This window comes from Dama dama, chromosome X, assembly GCF_033118175.1.
Source record: "Dama dama isolate Ldn47 chromosome X, ASM3311817v1, whole genome shotgun sequence".
NCBI classification, from domain to species: domain Eukaryota; kingdom Metazoa; phylum Chordata; class Mammalia; order Artiodactyla; family Cervidae; genus Dama; species Dama dama.
Genome location: NC_083714.1, coordinates 15,014,425 through 15,037,641, shown reverse-complemented (window position 1 = coordinate 15,037,641; position 23,217 = coordinate 15,014,425). Strand labels below are relative to the sequence as shown.

The following is a 23,217-nucleotide window of genomic DNA, read 5'->3' as shown; positions in this document are numbered from 1 at the left end:
GTGGTAAAGGATTGAAGACCCAGGACCTATGAGAAGAAACTGGGCCAAAGAGGGGGGATCCTCCAGCTATGCTGGCTTGAGCCGTCAGGGTACCTCTTCCCACTACCTTTGACTCTTGGAAATGTGTGTGATTTGACATGTGCCAGCCATAGGGCCACCACTGTGCCACATGCTTCCTTTCGTGGACCTGCCACACACCAGAAAGTACCCCTTTGGGAGTCATTCCTTTGGATAATACAGGTTTTCTAAAAGTCCTTGCTAAAATATATGGAACTAGTATACAGAAAGAATAGATTGGTTGCCTAGGGCTGGGGAAGATGGAGGGATTTTGAGAGTGACTGCTAATAGGTTTCTTTTGTTTGGTTTTAAATATTTTATCTATTTATTTATTCGGCCACACTGGGTCTTAGTTGTGGCATGCAGGATCTTCAATCTTCTTTGTGGCATGCAAACTCTTAGTTGTAGCATGTAAGATCTAGTTCCCTGACTAGGGATTGAACCTGGGCCCCCTGCATTAGGAGTGTAGAGTCTTATCCACTGAACTCCCAGGGAAATCCCTAAGGTTTCTTTTTGGAGTGATGGAAGTGTCCTAAAATTGATTGTGGTCATGGTTGCACAGCTTTGTGACTATGTTAAACCCACTGAATTGTATACTTTAGATGGGTAATTGTATAGCATGTGAATTATCTCCCAATAAAGCTGTTATAAAAAGACATAAATATATGAATTAAATTAGGAGATACAGATTAAGAGATAACTAGGGGAACCTTAGTGGACTTCCCTGGTGGCTCAGATGGTAAAAGGGTCTGCCTGCAATGTGGGAGACCTGGGTTTGATCCCTGGGTCGGGAAGATCCCCCTGGAGAAGGAAATGGCAACCCACTCCAGTACTCTTGCCTGGAAAATCCCATGGACGGACGGAGGAGCCTGGTAGGCTACAGTCCATGGGGTCGCAAAGAGTCGGACATGACTGAGCGACTTCACTTTCACGGGAACCTTGGAGAACCTCATGTAAGGGAGAAAAGATGGTTCCATCCACAGGGATGGGAACATGGAAACAAGAAATCCAGGGTAGTAATTTGGATTCTTCAATTTTCAATTCTCCATAAACTCATATCTACTCTCTTGAATCCAGTTGCCAGTAACCCCAACTGTTATCAACGTGTTCCAACATTAGATTGATAGGAGCCAGGAAATATTCAAATGTAGTGAACAAAAAGAGTCAGGTCCCCTAAGATAAAAATAATCATGGCATAATTAATAAAGCACAGGGTTTGGCACTAACCTGTGGTTCTGGAAGGTCTTTAAATTCAATCAGGCCACTTGGACCACTGTTGTTTTCCACAGAGAGCTGCAGGACCTGAGGCCTGAGAAAAATGGATATTTTTTTTTCATTGAAATGGAGACTATGGTTTTGGAAGAGGCAATGTTAAAACCACACTTATCTCATATAGCCTGGTGGCTAAAGTTTCCAAAACCACAGAGGGAGAACCCCTGTCTCTCCACATGTGGCTTTCCATGAACCCACTGTAATTTTAATAGTTTGGCACGTCACAGATGAAGTATAAATGGCAGGGTCTCTTCAATAAATTGTTTGAGAAAACGGAAATGGCAGGGCATGGGACCTAGATCCCCTATTCCTACGGCTGAGCTCAAGCGAGTTGAACACACAAGTATCAATAGTATGGTTTTGAACATAATAAAGAGCTCTCTCACCCTCCAACTTGTGTGTTGGAAATGCCTTGGAAGGAAAAATAACGTATTTAGCTATTTAGCAAGATTATGTTTATATATTGCTATAAATAAAGGGTATTAGGAGTAGGACAGGATGGTTTGTTCAACTCAGGAAAAGAATGGGTGTCCTAGGAAGGGAATGACAACTAGGGGTTTGGGGGCTAACAAAACTAATTGGTCTTTTTCTCAGTTTTGCTCTAAGCTTCCCCTGATTACTGTGACCAGTAATTCTTGGACTTGGAAATATAAATTGAGAAGGGGCTGTTACTGGGACCCAGTATTGTGAACCTGCTGCCAGCAGCCACTGAGTAATCTACTACAGTCTACTACACAGCACATTGTTATCTGTGACTCCCTTAGGCCCCATTAGTGTGAGAGAAACCTATGACAAAGGAAAGACTACAAGAAGACAAAGGAAATAGGCATTCAGTAGAGTTATTAAATATGTATTTCACAGCAAGGAATTATCTCTATCGGACTCCAACTGGAGGCAGTCCAGCATTTGGCCTGCAACTGACCCTGGGTACAATAAAACCCCAAATTTCAAGAAGCATTGTGGAAACCCCCCTGATTGAACTCATCTCGCTCTGTAGAAGACAGTGGGTTATTTACAAGGCATATCCAGCCACGTTCCCTTTCCTGCTACGAGGATATTTTACCATCTCTCCAGATTGCACACCAGGGTCAGTCTCACTTGGCTGTTTTCTTTGTGTCTGCAGATCTCAAATTGTCAGGGAACATCTCATCAGGAAAAGGCCAGATGGGCAGACAGGGAAGTGATCCAGCCCCTGAGGAAATGAAGTGCTCAACCTGTCTGCACTCCCTTGGGGCACCGGAGTGAGGGGCCAGACAGACAGGGACGCAGGAGGAGGTTCCTCCAACTTCGCTCAGAGCTGCAGAAACCTGGGCCACATGAGCACTTTTGGAGTGTAGGGAGCAGGAAGTTCCAATTTCCATGTTGTAAGCTAACAGGATGAAATTTGATACCACCCTCCCTATGCTCTGGAAATGAACTCAGTCCTCTCTTTGAATTGGGGTCTCGGAGCCACAGAACCTCATAATGTAATTTTCACTCCCCAGGCCCTTGAAAGAGGCAAAGTGAAATACTGGTGATACATAGTCTAATTAAGGGCTCAAACTGAAGGGAGCTCTCACTAGTTTTACATTTTGATTCCTGAGAGATCTTTTTCTCTGGCGATCACGTGGCAAACAGATTTTAGACAAAAGCATTTCAGAGTCATTTTGGCATCCTCAGCACCTAGCAATGTTTGATGCGTGGTGCTTAGTAAATGTGTCTTTAAAGAGTAAGCCTGACTTCTGGCATTAACCTCTCCTTATCGATTTGGAATATAAGCACAGATGCCATCCCTTCCATGGCCTCTGAATTGATTATGCCCTGGGGGCCTGGAAAATATCTAAATAAAACAGACAGGAAGAGTCAAGCATTGTTAGCCAGGGAACCATGCTTCTGATTGTTCTGCGAGCTGATTCTGGGGTGAGATCTAGTTGGCTTCCTCTTCTCAAGCCTTGGCCCTTAGCCCAGTGGTTTTGACCCACAGCTGTGTCTCTGGACTGATTACTTTCTACAGTCTTATTGGGTTTCCTGATTGCTATCCCTGTTCCCTGTCCCATGAGCTGAACATTAGTCCACAGATGTCAGGGGAAGAGACTTGGCTTTTACTGTCTAATTGCTTTAGTGGTGATAGGTCAGAGTACAGTTCTGGGTTAAGGAGTCCCAAGTCAACTTACCTAGAAAAGGAGCAGTCAGAGAGAAAGGTCAAGTTCTAAAGGCCAGGGTTGAAATCCACAGGCCAGGGATCTGAGAACAGAATAGAGACAACTCACTGGATTTAAGTTTGGAAATGTAGGATAGGTTATGAAGATTTATTTCATAACATTATGCTAATAATATATTCAATCAATGGTTCTCAACCCAGGGGTGATTTTGCTAGGGGCCATTTAATGATGCCGAGACATATTTCTGATTGTCACAGCTGTGGGAGTGCTGCTGTCCTTTAGTGACTAGTGGTTGAGGATGCTGCTAGACATCCTACAGTGCGCAAGATAGCCCCGCACAGCAGAAAATTACCCAACCCCGATGTCTGTATTAGAGGCACAAGATACACATTATGATCACAACTATATGAAACATTAAAAAGATACTGGATCGCTTCTCAGTCTTTTGAATAAGATCAAGCGTAGTATCTGTTCTTATCAGTTTAATACCTGATATGTCCTCTATCTGAGGACAGTATATTAAATGGATTTTTGGAGCAGGGAGTTGGAATACGAGCTTGCTTCATCCACTCCAAGCATCGGCCTAGTATTTCAGTACTTCCAGGAATAGTGCATCCTCTCCAGGGACAAAACTGCCAGTCTGAATGAAAGTGGTGTTCTAAACTCGCAGGCAACTGGATTTTTGAAGCCCTGACACTCAGGTCTGTGCTATCAGGGTCAGTCTTATCAGGCTCCATCCTCATTTCTCATGCCTCACACCCATCTCTTCTCTGTTGTCCAAGCTCCTCCCATATCTCCTGAAAAAAAAAAAAAGATATTGGAAGGATACACATCATAGTTATCATAGTGTTTAGGTGGCAGGATAATGCTTTTTTTTTCTTTTCTCTGGTTTGTAAATTCTCTAACATAACTATGTTGCCTTTGAATTTTTTTTTGCCTTTGAATTTTAAATTGATTTTTAATTACATAAATAATATCTGAACACATTGTGCTTGTAAAATATTGCAGTATTACAGATAAGACTGTGAAGATGTCTTTGACCAACCTGGCTTCTTCCACCTCAGACCCCTTCCCAGAGATAACCAGTTTTGTGGCTACAACTTTTCAGAGCTTTATCTATACTTTTATACATATATTGTGTGTAACTATGGGAATATATCTACTATGTCATTGGTTTTTACAGATTCATAGTATTCTATAGTTTCTATTTCCCTACTAAATAACATTTAGTTTGCTTCCAGTCTGGGGTTATTATGACAAATACTGCATTGTACGTGCCTCCTTGAACATGCTTGCCAGGGTTTCCAAAAGGGTATAAAAATTGCTGGGTTATGGAAAAAACACACATCTAAAATTTTATCAGTTACAACCAATTGCCTTCCAGAGAGCTGACAAATTTAATTTCCTGAAAACCTCACTAACACTTGATATTTTTTGGGTTTAAACCTGAATGAAACTTTTGGCCAACCCAACAGTTTGTTTTGTTTTTCATGTTTGCCAATCAGATAGTTGAGAAATAGTATAATTCTTTTGTTCTTGTTTTAGTTTGCATTTCCCTTGTTACTGCTGAGATGGAGCATCTTTCTCATGTATTTGTTGAATCTGTCATATATTCTCCTCAGTGATGTTCGCATCCCTTGCTCACTTTTATAAGACCTTTCCAATAGTTTTTTTTTAAAAAAACATAAGAGAGCAGGATCAGTTTGCACAAAAACACAGAAATCAGTCTACCAAGTATCTTGTCTGTCCTTCCTCCCTAACACAGATCCTGAGTCCCACCCAGACCAAAATGACCCCTTTTTGCCATTACTGAGAACTCAAGAGCATAGCTATATTAGGAAACAAATTAGCAAGGCCCATTCTCACCACAGTTCTGTGTTTCCCTGGACTGTGAGTCTTTGCTCTGCCAGCGTCTTGACACTGAATAGCCAGCAGGTACTGCCAGTCAGATTCGCTCCAGTCAAATACAAATCTGATATGTGATGAAGCATAAAGGAGCATGAAAGGCAGCGTGTGAACTGAATGTTATCTGCTGCCCGTGCAAATGGCAATTAGGACCATTAAATTTCAGTTAATCTTCATTAAGAACATCTGTTGTCTAGCCCACATGAGAAAACCAAAGATGGGGTTGGGTGATTGTGACCACTCCCAATAAGTAGCTGTATCAACGAGTTTCCTGCCCACCCTCAGGCATAAACTGAAAGAGATGTGGCAAGGAAAAGTAGGAAAAGTATAACATGTGATATATACTGATTAAGGAATAAAACTAGATGTACAGCATCTTCAAGTCTCTTGGGTATTATTTGAAACCAGAGTGCTTGTAAGCTATGGCCCTTATGGCGAAGAAGATGAATGATTAGTCCTAGTGAATTTCAAGATCACCAAATGGGGATTCCAGAGTCTCAGCCAAAACTGGCTCTTGAGTGGTCCTCTCTGCTCTTTTGGTTGCCCTATCCCATACATCCTCCTACTCTGTCCACTGGGGTCCTGATCTTTACTGGGGGACAGTGAATACAAATCATTTCAAATCACCACTACCAACATGTTGCTTGACTGCCATCCTTCTGTCTCACATGTACATGACATCTTCTGCCTTATCAGTCTCCCAGTTGGCTTGTATCTGTGATGGAGCAGATGTTCTCACCAGTTCCCAAGAGGTATTAGGGGAAGGGGAAAGACTTCTGCACCTTTGTCTGAGTTTAGGCAGGTTAAGTTCTTCCTTACATCAACTACTATGGTGATGGTCTTCTTTTCTAAGTCAGTGGCAGGGGGTGGGGGAGTCAGATAAGGAGGTAGATAGGTAGACAAGTAGTGTAAATTATGTTCCTTTGTATAGGCGTCATGTAGCTTACCTTGGTAGCCTTACCACAGTTGTAATTTTCCATTTGTTTGGGTGACTATTTGATCAATATGTTTGCCCTACCAGCATGTAAGCAACATGAGTGCCCAAACTATGTCTGTTTTTGTTCATCAGTGTACCCCCAGCACTTGGCATGGCATCTACCACATAGGTGCTAAATATAATTTTTTTTACCGAAAAAGCCAAAAAGTTGTGATTCTGATGTTTTTAAAATGAAGAAAAGCCAAGTATTCAGGCAGAAGTATATGAAGAGGCAGGGGCTTCCCTGGTGGCTCAGACAGTAAAGAATCCGCCTGCAATGTGGGAGACCCAGGTTTGATCCCTGAGTCAGGAAGACCCCCTGGAGAAGGGAATAGCTACCCAGTCCAGTATTCTTGCCTGGGAAATCCCATGGACAAAGGAGCCTGATGGGCTACAATCCATGGGGTCGCAAAAAGTCAGACATGACTGAAGGACTAAGCATGCACACACACATGGGAAGAGGCATTTTTCAAAGGTAGGGCATCTTACCATCTCTCTACTCTCATCCCAAGGAGACATCTCACCCTGTGAGTCTGCCTTTGTATAAGGCTGTCCCTTGCCACAGTCTAGAGAAGGAAATGGCAACCCACTCCAGTGGGTTTTTTTTCCAGTGCCTGGAAAATCCCATGGGTGGAGGAGCCTGGTAGGCTACAGTCCTTGGGGTCACAAAGAGTCGGACACAACTGAGCGACTTCACTTCACTCACTTCATACTTTATCACCGGAGAAGGAAATGGCAACCCGCGCCAGTATTCTTGCCTGGAGAATCCGGTGGACAGAGGAGCCTGGTGGGCTGTGGTGCATGGGGTCGCAGAGAGTCAGACATGACTGATATGACTAAGCATGCACGCACTTGCCACAGTCATCCCCTAACTTGTCAATAGTGCTTTCATCTATGAAGGTTGTGAGTGATCGAGAATGAAGCCTACCTTTGATAGTTTACTATTTTCCTGTGATCTCAATGCCACTGTCTTCTCCACAACAAATGCTCATTAGCAGGCACAAGCCTATCTTGCTCCTTGGGGCCTAAGGGTAAAATTGTGCCAGCAAGTTGTGTAGCTGAGATGGCCAGTGGGGGTAGGGACTGAATACCACAGGGAACTATATTTACATTAAAATTGAAACAAGGACATACCAGTACATTTCTTGTATCATAATTGCTCCTAAGATCTGCCGAAATATCACTCAGTGTCTCTCAAAGAGAATTGACATAGAAGGAGAAAAGGATGAAAGGTAATGCAGATGCTGGAAATGGAACAAAGATGGCATTTTGAACAAATTTTAACTCAAACTTTGATTCTAGAGAATTCTTAAGAACTGAAGTAGTGACGCTTTCTCCACCTCTTCTCAACCATTCCATTTTACCTCTTCAAACCCTGCTCTTTTCCCACAATCCTTTTCTTGACCTCTTATCTATTACTATGAATTCTTGCAAGGCCTTTCTTATATTTCTGTCCCATCGGCAGAAAAAAGAAGATTCCAACTGAATCCCTAGCCTTTCCCATATGACCCAGGATCCTGATACAGAAATGAGGAGCAAGCTGAAATCATGAATGTAGCAGCTCCATGGTTGCTACTAACTGGAATACCTCTTTTTCATAAAACCCAGAGATTTCCATGGAGACCATTGCTAATCCCTTAAACTCAAGACGTAGATAACACAGTTGGCTTGGTTATCACTAATTTCATTTTCATGCTTATGTTTTCCATCATTCACTGAGGGATAAAAACAAGTCAGCTATGATAAGGGTAAACCCTGGATTAGCATTGTGTATTATAGCTGTAAATTTTGCTGTAAATGAAAGGTACAAATGATTTGAAATCAGTTATAGAGGAAACAAGAAGCTATAAATGAACCTTTGATGGAAAATAACTTGTTTATTTCCTTAGCTGGGTATTTGGGATTGGTTTATGTTTCACATTTTATAAGAAGATAGTTCCCAATGGACCTGAAGATTGGGTTTATAATAACAGTTTAAGAGCCTAGCTGAAATTAATAAAACCAAACTTCAAAAGGTATAGAAATGAAAGCAGGAGTTTGAAGTCTAGCTATTTTAAAGATACTAACAATTTCCCCTCTTAGAAGCATGAAACTTTTTTAGGGCCAAAGCCTTTACTCATCACCCAGTTTCATTTTCCATGCAAAATAAAATCTCTTCTTATTGTAAGTGATCTTTTAAACTCTGAACATCTCCCAAGCAAGAAACTCATTGCTTTTTATTGTCTAAAAAAACACATATAATATGTTAGTCCATTATCATTTCTGGGTGATTCAAGCAATCCAAAAGCATAAATAGAATTTTGGATTTATTTATGTCTTTTTTTGTAGAAAATGAAATTAAAAGATTTTAATTTTGGCAAAATCAAATTTATTATTATTTCTATTTTATGGCTACTGTGATTTGGGTCTTGCTGAAGAAGTCCTTCTTTACCCAAAGATGATAAAAAGTATTCTTCTATATTTCTTCAAACATTTTTTTTCTTTTATGTTCATCTTTTTTGCATGTTTTTGATGTAAGCTGGGAGGAACAGTTTACCTTTTTTTCAAATAGATAGGCAAGGTCTCAATCAAATTTATGAAATAATTACTTGTTTTTTTTTAACGGCTGAGTAATATTCCATGGTGTATATGTACCAGAGCTTCCTTATCCATTCATCTGCTGATGGGCAACTAGGTTGCTTCCATGTCCTGGCTATTATAAACAGTGCTGCGATGAACATTGTTTTTTTATTGGCAAGAAATTTCATCTTAACTGTCAGTTCATCTATAAGTTCCATTCATGGACTAATTTCTCTATTCCTGTCCTGCTGCTGCTGCTGCTAAGTCAAGTCAATCGTGTCCGACTCTGTGCGACCCCATAGACGGCAGCCCACCAGGCTCCCCCGTCCCTGGGATTCTCCAGGCAAGAACACTGGAGTGGATTGCCATTTCCTTCTCCAATGCATGAAAGTGAAAAGTGAAAGTGAAGTCGCTCAATCGTGTCTGACTCTTAGCGACCCCATGGACTGCAGCCTACCAGGCTCCTCTGTCCATGGGATTTTCCAGGCAAGAGTACTGGAGTGGGGTGCCATTGCCTTCTCTGGCTCCTATCCTAGTATTACTGTATTTCAAATACTATCGTCTATTTTGACATCTGATATTGTAAGTCCCCACTTCTTGGGAGTTCCCCCCCCCCAATATCATTTGCTATCCTTGTAGATTTTATCTTCTATATGAACTTTAGAATTGGTTTGTCAATTTTCATAAATGCTCTATTGAGACTTTTATTTGCATTGCTTTGGATTTTATATCTATATTTAGGGAGATTTGGAATGTTTAAAATCTAGTTTTAAATGAAAACCTCTTATTTTATTCAATAAAGACTTTATAGTTTTCAACCCAAGTAAGTCCAGTGCATTTCTGAAATTTATTCTTTGTTGTTGTTCTGTTACTAAGTAGGTGATACCATCCAACCATCTCATCCTCTGATATCAAGATATCTTATAATTTTGCTTGCTTTTGTGAGTGGAATGCTTTTATTATAACTGTTTATAAATGACTATTTCTGGAGTCCAGAAAACTATTATTTTTGTAAATTGATCTTGTTTGTGGCCACCTTGCTGAACTGTCATTCTGGAGCAAATGGATTTTTAGTTAATTTTCTGAGTAGACAATCATACAGTATGAAAACAGTGACAATTTTTTCCCTTATTTTGCATAATTTATTCCTCATTTTCTACTCTTATTGTAATCTCATTACTTTGCAAATCTACATGTTTAAAAGTTGCTTCTTATAAATCAAAATCTCTTCTGAAATTTTTTGTCCAATAGTTCCAGTTCAGTTTTTTAGAACTAAACAGAATAAGATAAATCCTTCTTCTATAGGATAACCACTCAAATATTTGAATATGTTTATCATACTCTCTACATCTTCAGTTTTCCAAGATAAGCAACTCAATTATTTTCAATATATATACCTTTCTCACCCTGAGTCATCTTTCTTTAATTGCACTCCATTTTGTAAATGTTCCTCTCAAAGCATAATGTCCAGATTGGAAGAGAGTTCAGATATTGTCTGACCCTTGCAGAACATAGAGAAGCTATACATTGCAATGTTAAAGCTAAATGCTTTAAAAAAAATTTTTTGCAATGGAATCCTTTTATAAATGAAGTCTTAGCCAGAACTCTAATCCTTAAAACAGCTAACTGTGAAGTTTCTCTTGTTGAAATGAAAGGAGGGTGAGAGGTTATAGAACCTTTATCATTTCAACTTCCTTCTTGTTTCCCAAGTAGCCAGCCCAAGGAGAATCCTGAGTCTGAAGAACATTTGAAAACCATGAATTGAGTCCAACTTCTTCAGAGATGATGTGGACTAGAGAAAAGAAATGACTCACTAAGGCCACACAGTTACTTAGCAAAACTGATAGAAGTAAACTTTAGGTCTCTTAACTTCCGTTCCAGAGATCTTTTAATGATGTCATACTATTCCTCACTATTAGCCATCCCCCACTTTAATGACTCATATTAACCTTAAGATCAACTAAAGTCCTAGGGCCACCGTTAATATCCATTTTGTTGCATCTTATACTGTTGAATTTGGAGATTTAAACATGGAACTTTATTAAATGTCTTAAATATACTCTCTCCTAGAACTCAAAGGAATGTTAGAAATCCTTTGTTTTGGCCCATCAGCCCTGCCTTTAAACTTTTTTCTAAATCTTGATTCTGTCATCCAACATCAATCTCTTTTGGCAAGGCCCTTGAAATAAGACTATAACTTGTACTGATTTTCAACCCCAAGTTCTTCAATTTACCAACAAATACATAACCAAGACCTAACTTCAAAAACTTCAGACTCACATTTTATTTTTGTGGCATTTCTCCTCCCTTACCTGGAGAATTCCTATTCATCTATTGAGACTCATTTCAATTGCTACCTCCTCTGTGAAGGGTTGGGCCTTCCCAGGTGGCTCAGCACTAAAGAATCTGCCTGCAATGCAAGAGACACAGGAGATGTGGGTTCGATCCCTGGCTGGGGAAGATCCCCTGGAGGAGGAAATGGCAACTCACTTGCAGTATTCTTGCTGGGAAAATCCCATAGACAGAGGAGCCTCATGGGCTACAGTCCATGGGGTCATGAAGAGTTGACACGACTGAGGGACTGAGCACTGTGAAATGTTACTATGTCCGAATTCCTCATCCTTTAAGCAGTGTTGACAGGCCCCATTTCTATACAATAGAATTGTATTAAATAATATACTTCCTCTGCTATTTTATGAATTCCTTCAGGTCATATATTCTTTGCATCCCCAGGACCTGAGCCTGGGTCAGCAGGTGGACTGTGGTGACTATCTACTGAGGAAGACTGTGAGGTTGGGTAGGAACTCAGTGCAAGTGTTGTGAGGCATGAGCCATGGGCTCAGGAGGCAATGTTTTGCCAAGCCTGGCCCAGGGCATAGTCAGTACTCAAGTATGTTTTTAAATGTATTTTTGCATCCAAACCCTGAGATGTCTACTTTATCAAAAGAAAAGTAAACTGGGCATAGCTTGTGTCAACCCTTGTTTGTGTCTACTATCATAATTTCTCTTGAGTATTCACAAATAATATTCTAATAACCCTTTTAAGATATTTTTTTCTGGGTACCAACATCAAGTTAATTATTGGTTTGTATTTTCTGAGATATACTTCTTGCCCTTTTCAAAAAGTAGGACAACATTTTCTTGTCTTTAGTCTTCTGGCGCCTCTTCCATTTTCCAAGAACTTTCCAGGTGGTGGTGACTCATTTGGAGAAAATGGCCCTTTTCACTCGGACCTTTCAACAGCATTGTTTGTAATGGTCAGGGGCCATGACTAGGAGAGCTGTTTCTTGGAAAATGTCTATTTGAATTGGGCAAATCAGAGGCTGAAGTCAGGATGGCCAATAAATGTGTTATTGACAGAGGCCTGGCCTAGAAAGACAGCCAAGTCTAGGGAGGCAGTTTTCTCTGAACCTTGGCCCAGCAAGCATTTCAGATGGCTCTTCCTTTCTCTCTTCCCTTCCCCTTCTCTTGGCTCCATGTTCTCCTCTTGCTCTAGTTTGTCTCCTCTGAGCTGAATTTGGATGGCTAAAGTGTAACCTCAGCACAAAAATGACCAGAAAAATGCACATCTGCCCTTGAGTTCCAGATGAGGACCTAGGTCAGTGACTGTTAGTGACAGAGAAAATAAACAAAACAGTTTCAAGAAATTGCAGATATTAGGTTAATAATAGATACACTTCAGCTGTATATATGTGAAAAAGAGAATATCAGCTATGTAGATACACACAAAAATACAGTAAAATGATGATTCATTAGAATACTAAAAGCAACAGATTTTTTTCTGAACCTACCAAGTGTCCAGTCCTGTGCTAGATACTGAGAGGAGACAAAGACATGATCTTAAAGATGTTGCAGTAATTTTTTAAAATCTTCTACCTTAATAAGTCTTCCCTTGTAGCTCAGTTGGTAAAGAATCTGCCTGCAATGCAAGAGACCTGGGTTCGATTCCTGGGTCAGAAAGACCCCATGGAGAAGGAAATGGCAACCCACTCCAGTATTCTTGCCTGGAGAATCTCATGGACAGAGGAGCCTGGTAGGCTACCGTCCATGGCATTGCAAGAGTCGGATACAACTTAGTGACTAAACCACCACCGTAATAAGAGAGTGGCAAATAGCCAAAATCTGGTGTTCAGGCTTTTTTTTTTTTAAGAAGCCTTTTCTTGAACAAGATTGGAACCAAAATATAAGTGAATTTTTAAAAAGGCTAACCTTCAATGACCGGAAAATGAAATTCATCTAAACTCTCTGTTCCAACTATGGATTAGTTAAATGACCCTTGATCTGTGTACATGCAAAGAAAATGACATTGCTGTGACTGCAGCTTGTCTTCCCACCCAGCACTGTGGTTGCTTTGCAGAAGCTGCAGCAGGTCTGATTTTTACTGGGACTAGGAAATCTTATCATGCAGGTTCAGCCCAGCTCAGGTTCTTGTCCCTGTCAGTGTGAATCTCACCACTTATTTGGTCAGAGGTACAGTGAGAAGTGGGCCTTCAGCCCTTTAAGGGGCTGTGCCCTGTTGCTATAAACCATTGAAAGCCCGATTCCTGATCCCAGCAGCTCATGCAAGGGACAAATGTAAACAGGAGCTGCTTTGCTCTCAGTGGAAAGGTTTGAGTTGAGCTCCTTCCAGGCGATCACACGGGCTGCCATTTTATACAGTCTATTTCTGTCTTCCTGTACACATCCCTCAATTTGCATTCCTGCTTAAACTTGCCACTAGTCCTGCCTCTCTGTGTGGGAGGTGGAATGGATTTGAAGAAGGGAAAAGAAAAGCCTTTTTGTGAGGAGGGGGAGAATACAGGACTTTCACTGGCTGTTCCTCCTGGATATCCTGAGAGAAGCATTTTGTCTTCTGGCCTCCTTGAGGGTTGTCATAGAAGCGCTCATTTAGCATGGGTATAAGCCTTACTTCTTTATGCATTTGACTTTTGGCTGAGTTTGAACCAATTTGGCTCATTTAAAAAATGGTGATTTGTGTAATGGGAAGATGAATGGCAAGAAGAAGGTGGAAACTGAACTTTAAAGATGGTTTACATGAAGAGAGCATTTCAAGGGACCATCAAAAGCACTCAGATATCTTTCAGCAGATTTTATGGAGTATGAATTGTCTACTATTAGAGCTTTATTCCTTAAGGTTCAGTTATGGTCCTCTCTAGGCATTACCTCCAAGGCTGGGTGGGATGTGTTATTAAGCTATGAACACTCTAGCATGATTTAGCTTATCAGAAATTTGCAGGCAACTGATCCTTTCCCAGTAACCAGTTGGCGTTCCTTGCTAGTACATTTGACTTGGATGATGTCCCCCATTCTTAAGGGAAACTAATTTAATTGTGTAAATTCGCAATCTTAACAGACTCAAAAAGCAATTGGTATGAGTCAAAACTTGGAATGGCTAAGCAGTTTAGATGCTTGTATAAACAAGGTCCAAAAGTCAATTTTTCAGGCCATTAAATGTAGGTCAGATGCAAGAAGAGAACTAAATTGTGATAGAAGGGACTCAACACAAAAATGTCCACCGGACTAGCAGCTCCTTGAGGATGGGAGCTGTGTCTGTTACTTTCTGTATCCCTGACAGTTACCATGGTGGCTGCCTTCTCACAAGTACTCTGTGAGTGCTATTCAGGAAGTAAACACAGTCAGAACAAAGAACAATTTTTTTTGATGGAAGGGTTGATTCTGGAATGTATTACCAAATAATGTTGGGGAGTCCTTTATTGCAGAGATTTTATGAAAGAAGGTAGGTACTACTATGCACAGAATGTGAAAGTAAAGTGCTCTATAAGGGCAGAGAAATACAGTGGATTTTCCTTCTAGTTCTTGTGCTATGAAATAGGGTGAAGATAGTTCATGCTGGGTGTCTCTTTTTGTCTGTCTCTCTCTGTGTTTTGTTTCTTTCTTTGCCAAAACCTAACTTACTTTAGCAGCTTTTCTTTTTTTTTTTAATTTTCTTTTTTTTAAACTATAGTTGATTTACCATGTTGTGTTAAATTTTGCCAACTTTTCTTGGCCCCAGCTTATTTCCCCTTAGGTCACACAGCTTTTACAAAATAATTATAATAATTTGCATTCATATAGCATTAATGCTTTTCAAGGCATTTTCATACGCACTTTCTCTTTTTGTTCTGAATTTGAAAGAAATCCGCTATGAAGCAGTCAAAGTAGTATTAGTTCCATTTTTCAGATGAGGAATCTGTAGTATAGAGTATTTAAGTGACTTGCTCATGGTCACATTGCAGTGTGTGACTGAACCAGAACTAGAAGTCAATCCCTTGGCGCAATATCACACCAAGTCTCAATATCACACCAGTCTCTGTTGGGAAAATAGCAGATAGTGCTACTGTCTTCATGGTTATAATCCTCATACTTTTTATGTTGTTTCAAATTCCTTCTTTATACTACTTTCTAGGCCTATGAGCCCAACATTTGAGAAATGGCCAAATTAGATATTATAGCAACTGTAGGGTATCAGTTTATCCTAAGCTTTTTTTTTCCTTCAAATATGAAGTGCACACTTAAATATGTTTCAAACAACATTGGGTAGGACATCTTTCTGTCTCTGCTTAAGCCAGCTGACACAGAAGTCTTCTGAAATATATTGCCCCAGAGTACATCTTCTCTTTCTCTTACAGCTTTCTTTGACAGTTATGGCAAGAGGACCTCTTGCTGATATTTCATTGAGTCTTTTCCTTTCTGGAATTGGCAACTTTCTCACACAGATTCAAGAGGCAGCAGGTCTAGTGTAATTACCAGTCCAGACCCTATTTGGTGTCCCAGAATGGAATGAGTAAGGCAGTGTTGTACTGGAACCATGGATGAAGCTGGACCTCAGAGCCTGTGAAGGATGCCAGGACTAGAAGAGCCAAGAACTTTGCAAAAACCAGAGGTCTAGGCAGGCTGTGAGTCATTAACCAAAAAAGCAGTTAGGAACTAGGAAATAAGCTTCTTACTGGGGTTAAAGCAAGGCCAAGTGTCAAAAACTCTAAACAGCAATGAACAATGGTAACAACAACAATACCACCCTAGAAAATGAGATAATTTTGGCTTTCACCCAGAAGCCTGCTAAAATTGAGCTCATTTTAGGGAGTGGTCAGCCTGAGATCCATAGGTGGGAGTAAGGAAGCCATCTTTACAGGTGGGGAGTGGAGAGTGTGGTGGTCACAGCAAAGGTGCTACCTTGACTGTCAAGAAATGTCCTAGAGTATGGTTTCTCAACCCTGGTACTATTGACATTTTGGTGCAGGGATAGTTCTTTGTTGTGTGGCATTGTTCTGTGCATTGTAGGATATTTAGCAGCATCTCTGACCTCTACCCACTAGATGTCAGTAGCATCCATCCAACCTGTCACAACCAAAAATGTCTCCAGATAATGTCCAATGGTCCTTGGGGAGTTAGGAGGAGGTAAAATGGCCCTTGGTTGAGAACCACTGCTCTAAAAGCTATGGATTGTGAAAGCTTTTTGGTCTGAAACATTCTAGGGTCCACAGACTTCTAAATTATCTTCAGAGCAGGAAATCTAAGGTAGCAGGTATAAAGATCTGTTGGGAAGTTAATCCCAACAGATGTTCTTTCACATCCAGTGCCAGGCTCATCTCTCCCATTAGGCACTATTGCAGTTCCTAAGAATATTGAGCCTTCAGAATTTTCTTGAAATCCTACTTAATTGCAAACTGAAGGGTAGATTTCCTCATGGTTTTCATTCCTGGTTTACATGCAAATTGGGACAAATGTGAAAATATTTTTTGCAAATGAGTTCTAAAAATCATGTTAAGTTCCTGTTTTCACTTTACCTTGAATTTAATTTCTTCATTTCCATTTCTTTTTACTTTCATTCAACCATATCATTTACAATGGAAGTATATAACTGATGAGGTGGAACACCCAGAGGCTAGGAATAAAGGAGAGAGGCTAGAGAACTTTGACTGGGGTCATTTGGTAAGAACTAAGTCTAAGAACTTCTGTTCTGGGAAATACTGCAAAGAATATTGTACCCACTTCTCTGTCTTCTGACTCAGCCACTTTTCTTACCAGATTTTTTTTTTTAAAAGAGTAAGGAAGAAGTCTATGCACTCTTTTTCCTCATTTTTGCTCGTGTGGTGGATTTTCATGGCTGTCAGAAGTAAGAGTCCTCTGAAGGCCTGTCAGAACAGTTTTGTGGACAGGGTATAGTGGAAATGGCATTGGACCAGGAGTCCAAACCTAGGTTCTAGTCTCTTTCCCTCTTTATAGATATTTGATCTTACAAATCACATTACCTTGACTGAACCTCAGTTTCTTCACATGTAAAATAGAACTACCCGTTTGTCTCCATGGTAATTTTATGATTCCAAAGAGACAAGGGGGTGGAAAGCAGCATAAAACATGGAAGAGCTTTTACAAATGCAAAATGATATTAATATTATCGCTTAATTATAGTTCACACCTCTTCAGTTATCCTTACCCAAGTGTCACAGTGCCCACCGGATAGATGTCATAGTCAAGGCTATAATAACAGTTCTTTTCTCCTACCTGCAGCAACAGACCTACTCTCTAGGCCCTCCTCTCCAGATCTACTCTCTACTTTCTACCCTATTCCACCCTGCTCTGTGCCCTGGGAGGCTGCCCCTTATCAACAGGCTCCCTTGTCTCCAAAATTCCAGTAGTGTTTGGTCAATGGGAAACATTGGCAAGGAGGAGAGCAGTGAGGTTAGGCTATTTATTCCCTGGTACCCTGCCAGCAAGGGCGCTGGTCATCCCTTCATTGAAGGTCACAGCTCCTATCAGGAAGCTCTCTTTGTATAATTGTCATGTTCTCTCCTGGGTTCTGGTATCTATTACCTCTCCTCTTTCAGCTCTAAGGGCGGTAATGGTTCCCATTATTACTAGTCCTGAGATACTTCAGCATGTCCTATGGTTTCTTTATACCCTGCCCATACTTTTGTAATTTGTTGCCTTTATTAAACTCTACTCTGTTTATCTACTCTGAGTATGTCACGTGTTTGTTTATTGGTTTTTACTAATATCCTGACTGATATACCCACCAAATCTCTTTCTTTACTTCTCCCCTGACTTTTTATTGTAGTAAAATATATACTTATAAAGGATGGAACATTATAGAAGGAAATGCAGTAGGTTTCTGGTCGTTAGTATTCTGTGCAGCCATGTGGAGAGTTAACTCCTAAGTCACCACCTCTGAGCATCTATAATCAAGCTAACTGTTCCCTACCAATTGCACCATGCATTCTCTTTTGTCTTATCCACAACCAACTACAGAGGAACATTTAGAGGCCACAACTCTCATGCCTACACTCTCCCACAAAGTTTGTATCCTTGCTAAATTCCAGCATCCTGGGAGGCAACTGTCTGATGCTTACTCCAGCCTATGGTTTGCTGTAAATCAGCTTGTACCCCTTTGCTTCCCTTGGACTAAGTTTGCAGAGAATGAGCTTATATCCTTTTGCTTCCCTTGGACTGGAGTCTCAGGAAGCCTGGGAAGGGGGGTACAGTTAAGCCTCTGGGATTCCATGACAGCTGCCAGCATTCTGGCCCTGATGTCTCTGCTTATTAACTGTGTCCAACCTGGAATGTTTTGTAGACTGTCAGAGCTAGAAGATACCTCAGAAATCAACTAGTCCAGAGGTTCTAAACTTAAGGTCTATAGATAGGCCACTCCCTACATTATATGCAAAATTAGCTATTTCTGTACACAGATGCATTTTTCTGGGAGGAAAATTCATAGCTTTCATCAAATTCTCAAAAAGGCTTGTAAAGGAAAAGAAACATAGACCACAAATGGCTCTAGAACAGCATCCTCACCTTATAGGAGAAGAAACTGAGGCCCAGAGAGATAGCAGCTTATTGAAGATTTCAAGTTAAGTCTAAGCTTTAACCTTAGAACCAAGGTGGAGATTACGTATGGCTCAGGAAACTCAAACAGGGACTCTGTATCAACCTAGAGGGGAGGAATGGGGAGGGAGATGGGAGGGAGTTTCAAAACGGAGGGGATATATGTATACCTATGGCTGATTCATGTTGTGGTTTGACAGAAAACAGCAAAATTCTCTAAAACAATTATCCTTCAATAAAAAGTAAATTAATTAAAAAAAAAAAACCCTTCCTTCCTCTACTTAATTCCAAAGCCATACTCTCACTCTACTTTGTGCCCAGTAGATACCAGATAACTGTTAACATGCAATTGATAATTGCAGTGGGCCCTATAAGTACACTTGCTTCTCTTAATTGACCCTACTGAACAGAATCTGGTGCTGTGTAGGGCTCAGGGCCAACCTTAGAGCTTAGTGGTGCCAAGGGATCAGGCAGGGTTTTTCCATCCCAGTTCCCTCTGATGAATGGAGTTCTGTCTCGTCCCTGTTTCTCGGAGCCAACTTGTCCCCAGGGCCCTGTGGAGGGGCAGGTGTCAGTCCTGGGCATGGACTCAGAAGCCCAACTCCAGAGCCTCTGCAGCTGTTCTCATCCCTGTGAGGCCCCAAGTGGGAGCTGACACAGACTCTCGGAAAATGGCAAAAAAAAAAAAAAAAAAGCTAAGGGAAAAAACACCCTTGAGCACTGAGGGGTTGCCAGGCTTCCAGGGGATCTGGCATAGCCTTGCTCAGGTTATTAAATCACACTAGCGCCTGGTAAAACAGAGGATAAAGTCTTATTCCTTGCCATGTCCCCTTCTATGGCTCTCTTTCCCAGGTCACATGTCTTTTTCATACTATCCAGGATCCCCTACTATATTTCCTTACCTCTGTCTCCCCATGTAGGAAATAAGTACCTTTGCCGTCTAGCTTAAGTACCCAGCGTAGCAGAATAAAAGCAATCTGGAGTTCTAGTATCAGCTCTGTAACTAACTAGCAATGTGATCTTGTACAAGTTGCTTAATCCTGATGGGCTTTCATGCTTCATTAATAAAACATGAGGCTGATGAACCAAATGAAGTCATGGAGGTGATATCACTTGACAAATGCAATACAACCAAAAGATGTGTGGGGTCATTATGACCTCTCACCACTCAAAGAAAAATTATTTTAAAAGTTGAAAAGAATAACCTTAAGGGCCAATAGCCCAGCTGAGATCTGGCTGCCTAAATTTCAGTCTAACTGGGTTTTTCAGGGGGAAATTCTAGAATGAAGTGGGATGAAAAGTCACCATTGGCTTTGAGTCCAAGACCAGTGGAAGGAATCAGTTGACAGAAATGTGATTTATTCCTGGAGTTTCACATGGTACTTTACTTCCTAGACACATGTGAGAAGAGCTTCTAAGGACTAGTCACTCTTCACCAGGAAAAGAAGAGAGATCCAATCAGATCTGGTGCTGGAGGATAAGAGGGAGTCAGCCTTAATATGACTTGCTGTAGGAGTAGTTAAACTAGCTTGCAGAGAATTTCCAGAGGGTGGCGCAAGATAGTGGGAAGAGACTATCAATAATCCCTCCCTGCACAACCAGCCAGTCCACACTTTCCTAAGGTGTGCCGTGCTTTGTTCAGTCATGTCCCACTCTTTGTGACCCCATGGACTGTAGCCCACTAGGCTCCTCTGTCCATGGGATATCCCAGGCAAGAATACTGGAGTGGGTTGCCATGCCCTCCTCCAGGGGAGCTTCCTGATCCAGGAATCGAACTCGAGCCTCCTATGTCTCCTGCATTGGCAGGTGGATTCTTTACCTCTGAGCCACCAAGGAAGCCCTAAGGTACCACAAGGCAAATCATGGTCATTGTCTTCAAGAACTTTTCAAGTATCTTTCAGGGAACTCTCCTCAATACTCTGTAATGACTTATTTGGGAGAAGAATCTAAAAAAAAAAAAGAGTGGATACATGTATATGTATAACTGACTTACTTTGCTATCCAGCTGAAACTAACACAACACTGTCAATCAACTATACTTCAATAATTTTTTTTAAATGAAAAAATTTGCATGAATAAAACTTCTTAAAAAGAAAAAAAATGAAATGCATGCTTTGATGGTTGAAGGGGAGAGAAAGGATAAAACCCATAGGGTAATTAAGGTGCTTAAAGAAATGGTCTTTAGTTGGGGAGGGCATTGACATTGTGTTTCTTAATGCATATAATTAGAACACAAACAGATCTAGAGTTTAGTAAACAAGTCAATCTTTTATCTCTTATGAGTTTCTCTAATAAGTGGTGCTAATGGTCACTAGTAAACTCCGGGAGTTTGTGATGGACAGGGAGGCCTGGTGTGCTGCGATTCATGGGGTCGCAAAGAGTCGGACACAACTGAGCAACTGAACTGAACTGAACTGAACTGAACTGAATGGTCACTAGTAGTCTAGAATCACCTTATTATACTCTAATATCCTTAATTATGACACTAAGTTTTAATTATCATGGTTCTTAGACTCTTCCTACTCTTATTACAAGATATTATAATAATATTTTTTAAATATTTGACTTTTTTAACTTAGTGAAGATACAACAGTGAACAAGACAGATGAGGCTCTACTCACTTGGATCTTATATTTTGATGCTGGTGGTGGTGGTTCTCTTAGACTGGAAGATAAGGAAGACTTCACAGTTGAATAGGTGAAATTTGACTTCTGCTTCTGCAATATGGCAGACTAAGTATTCAAAAAATCTTCCTGCTACAACTAAATCCTGGATAAATTATAGAAAAATTTTTCTTTACATTTCTCATTTTTGACAGCTTTATTAATATATAATCTACATAATATGCAACTCATCATTTAAAGTAAATTCAATAGTTTTGGTATACTCTATGATTAATGTTTTTGATTCTGGTAAAATGTATATTATAAAAATTTATCATGTAACCACTTCATATGTACAGTTTAGTGGCATTAGTTATATTCACAGTGTTGTTCAATCATCCCTACTACCTAGTTCAAGAACTTTTTATATCACCCAAATAGAAACTCTGTTACCTTTAAGCAACAACTCCCCAATCCCCTTTCTCCTAACCTGTAGTAACCTTCAATCTATTTTGTGTCTCAATGATGTTGTCTATTCTAGATATATCACCTAAGTAGAATTAAATATAATATTTATCCTTTTATGTCTAATTTATTTCATTTAGCATAATGTTTTCAAAGTCCAATCTACATGTATAAAAACTGCATTTTTTGTAGCTGAATTGTATGAATACATCAATACAGTACAACTCTACTGTATGTATATGTCACATTTTGTTTACACATTCATCTGTTGGATATTTGTTTCTACCTTTTGGATATTGTGAATAATACTATAATGGACATTACATACAAGTTTCTATTTGAGTTACTACTTTCATTTTTTTGGTATATATACCTAGAAGTAGAATTGCTGGGCCTTGTGGTCAACATTGACATTTTAGGAATCAATGAACTAAAATGGACTAGAATGGGCTAATTTAATTCAGATGACCATTAAATCTACTACTGTGGGCAAGAATCTTGTAGAAGAACTGGAGTAGCCCTCATAGGCAACAAAAGAGGCTGAAATGCAGTACTTGCGTGCAGTCTCGAAAATGACAGAATGATCTCTGTTTGTTTCCAAGGCAAAGCATTCAATATCACAGTAATCCAAGTCTATGTCCCAACCACAAATGCTGAAGAAGCTGAAGTTGAATGGGTCTATGATGATCTACAAGACTTTCTAGAGCTAACAACAAAGAATGATGTCCTTTTCATCATAGGGGACTGGAAAGCAGAAGTAGGAAGTCAGGAGATACCTGGAGTAACGGGCATGTTTGGCCTTGGAGTCAAAATGAAGTGGGGCAAAGGCTAACAGAGTTTTGCCAAGAGGGCGCACTGGTCATACAAACACCCTTTTCCAAGAGACGACTCTACACATGGACATCACCAGATGGTCAATACCGAAATCAGATTGATTATATTATTTTCAGTCAAAGATGGAGAAGCTCTATACAGTCCACAAAAACAAGACCAGCAGCTGGAGCTGACTGTGGCTCAGATCATGAACTCCTTATTGCAAAATTCAGACTTAAATTGAATAAAGCAAGGAAAACCACTAGACCATTCAGGTATGACCTAAATCAAATCCATTATGATTATACAGTGAAAGTGACAAATAGATTCAAGGGATTAGATCTGATAGACACAGTGCCTGAAAAACAATGTGCAAAGGTTTGTAACATTGTACAGGAGGCGGTCAAGAGAAGAGAAAAAAATGCAAAAAGGCAAAATGGTTGTCTCAGGAGGCCTTACAAATATCTGAGAAGAGAAGCGAAGCTAAAGGCAAAGGAAAAAGGAAAGCTATACCTATCTGAGTGCAGAGTTCCATAGAATAGCAAGGAGAAATAAGAAAGCCTTCCTAAGTGATCAATGCAAAGAAAGAGAGGAAAACAATAGA

At 40.3% G+C, this 23,217-nt stretch overlaps 1 protein-coding gene and 1 non-coding gene across 2 annotated transcripts in view; both read left to right on the top strand.

The window, feature by feature from the left end:
* Positions 1-23,217, top strand: part of DCX (doublecortin) — a 389,065-nt gene that overhangs the window by 321,232 nt on the left and 44,616 nt on the right. The window lies entirely within an intron of this gene.
* Positions 3,900-4,090, top strand: LOC133053282 (U2 spliceosomal RNA). Its single transcript, XR_009692212.1, has one exon. It is a non-coding gene; the product is annotated as a U2 spliceosomal RNA (small nuclear RNA).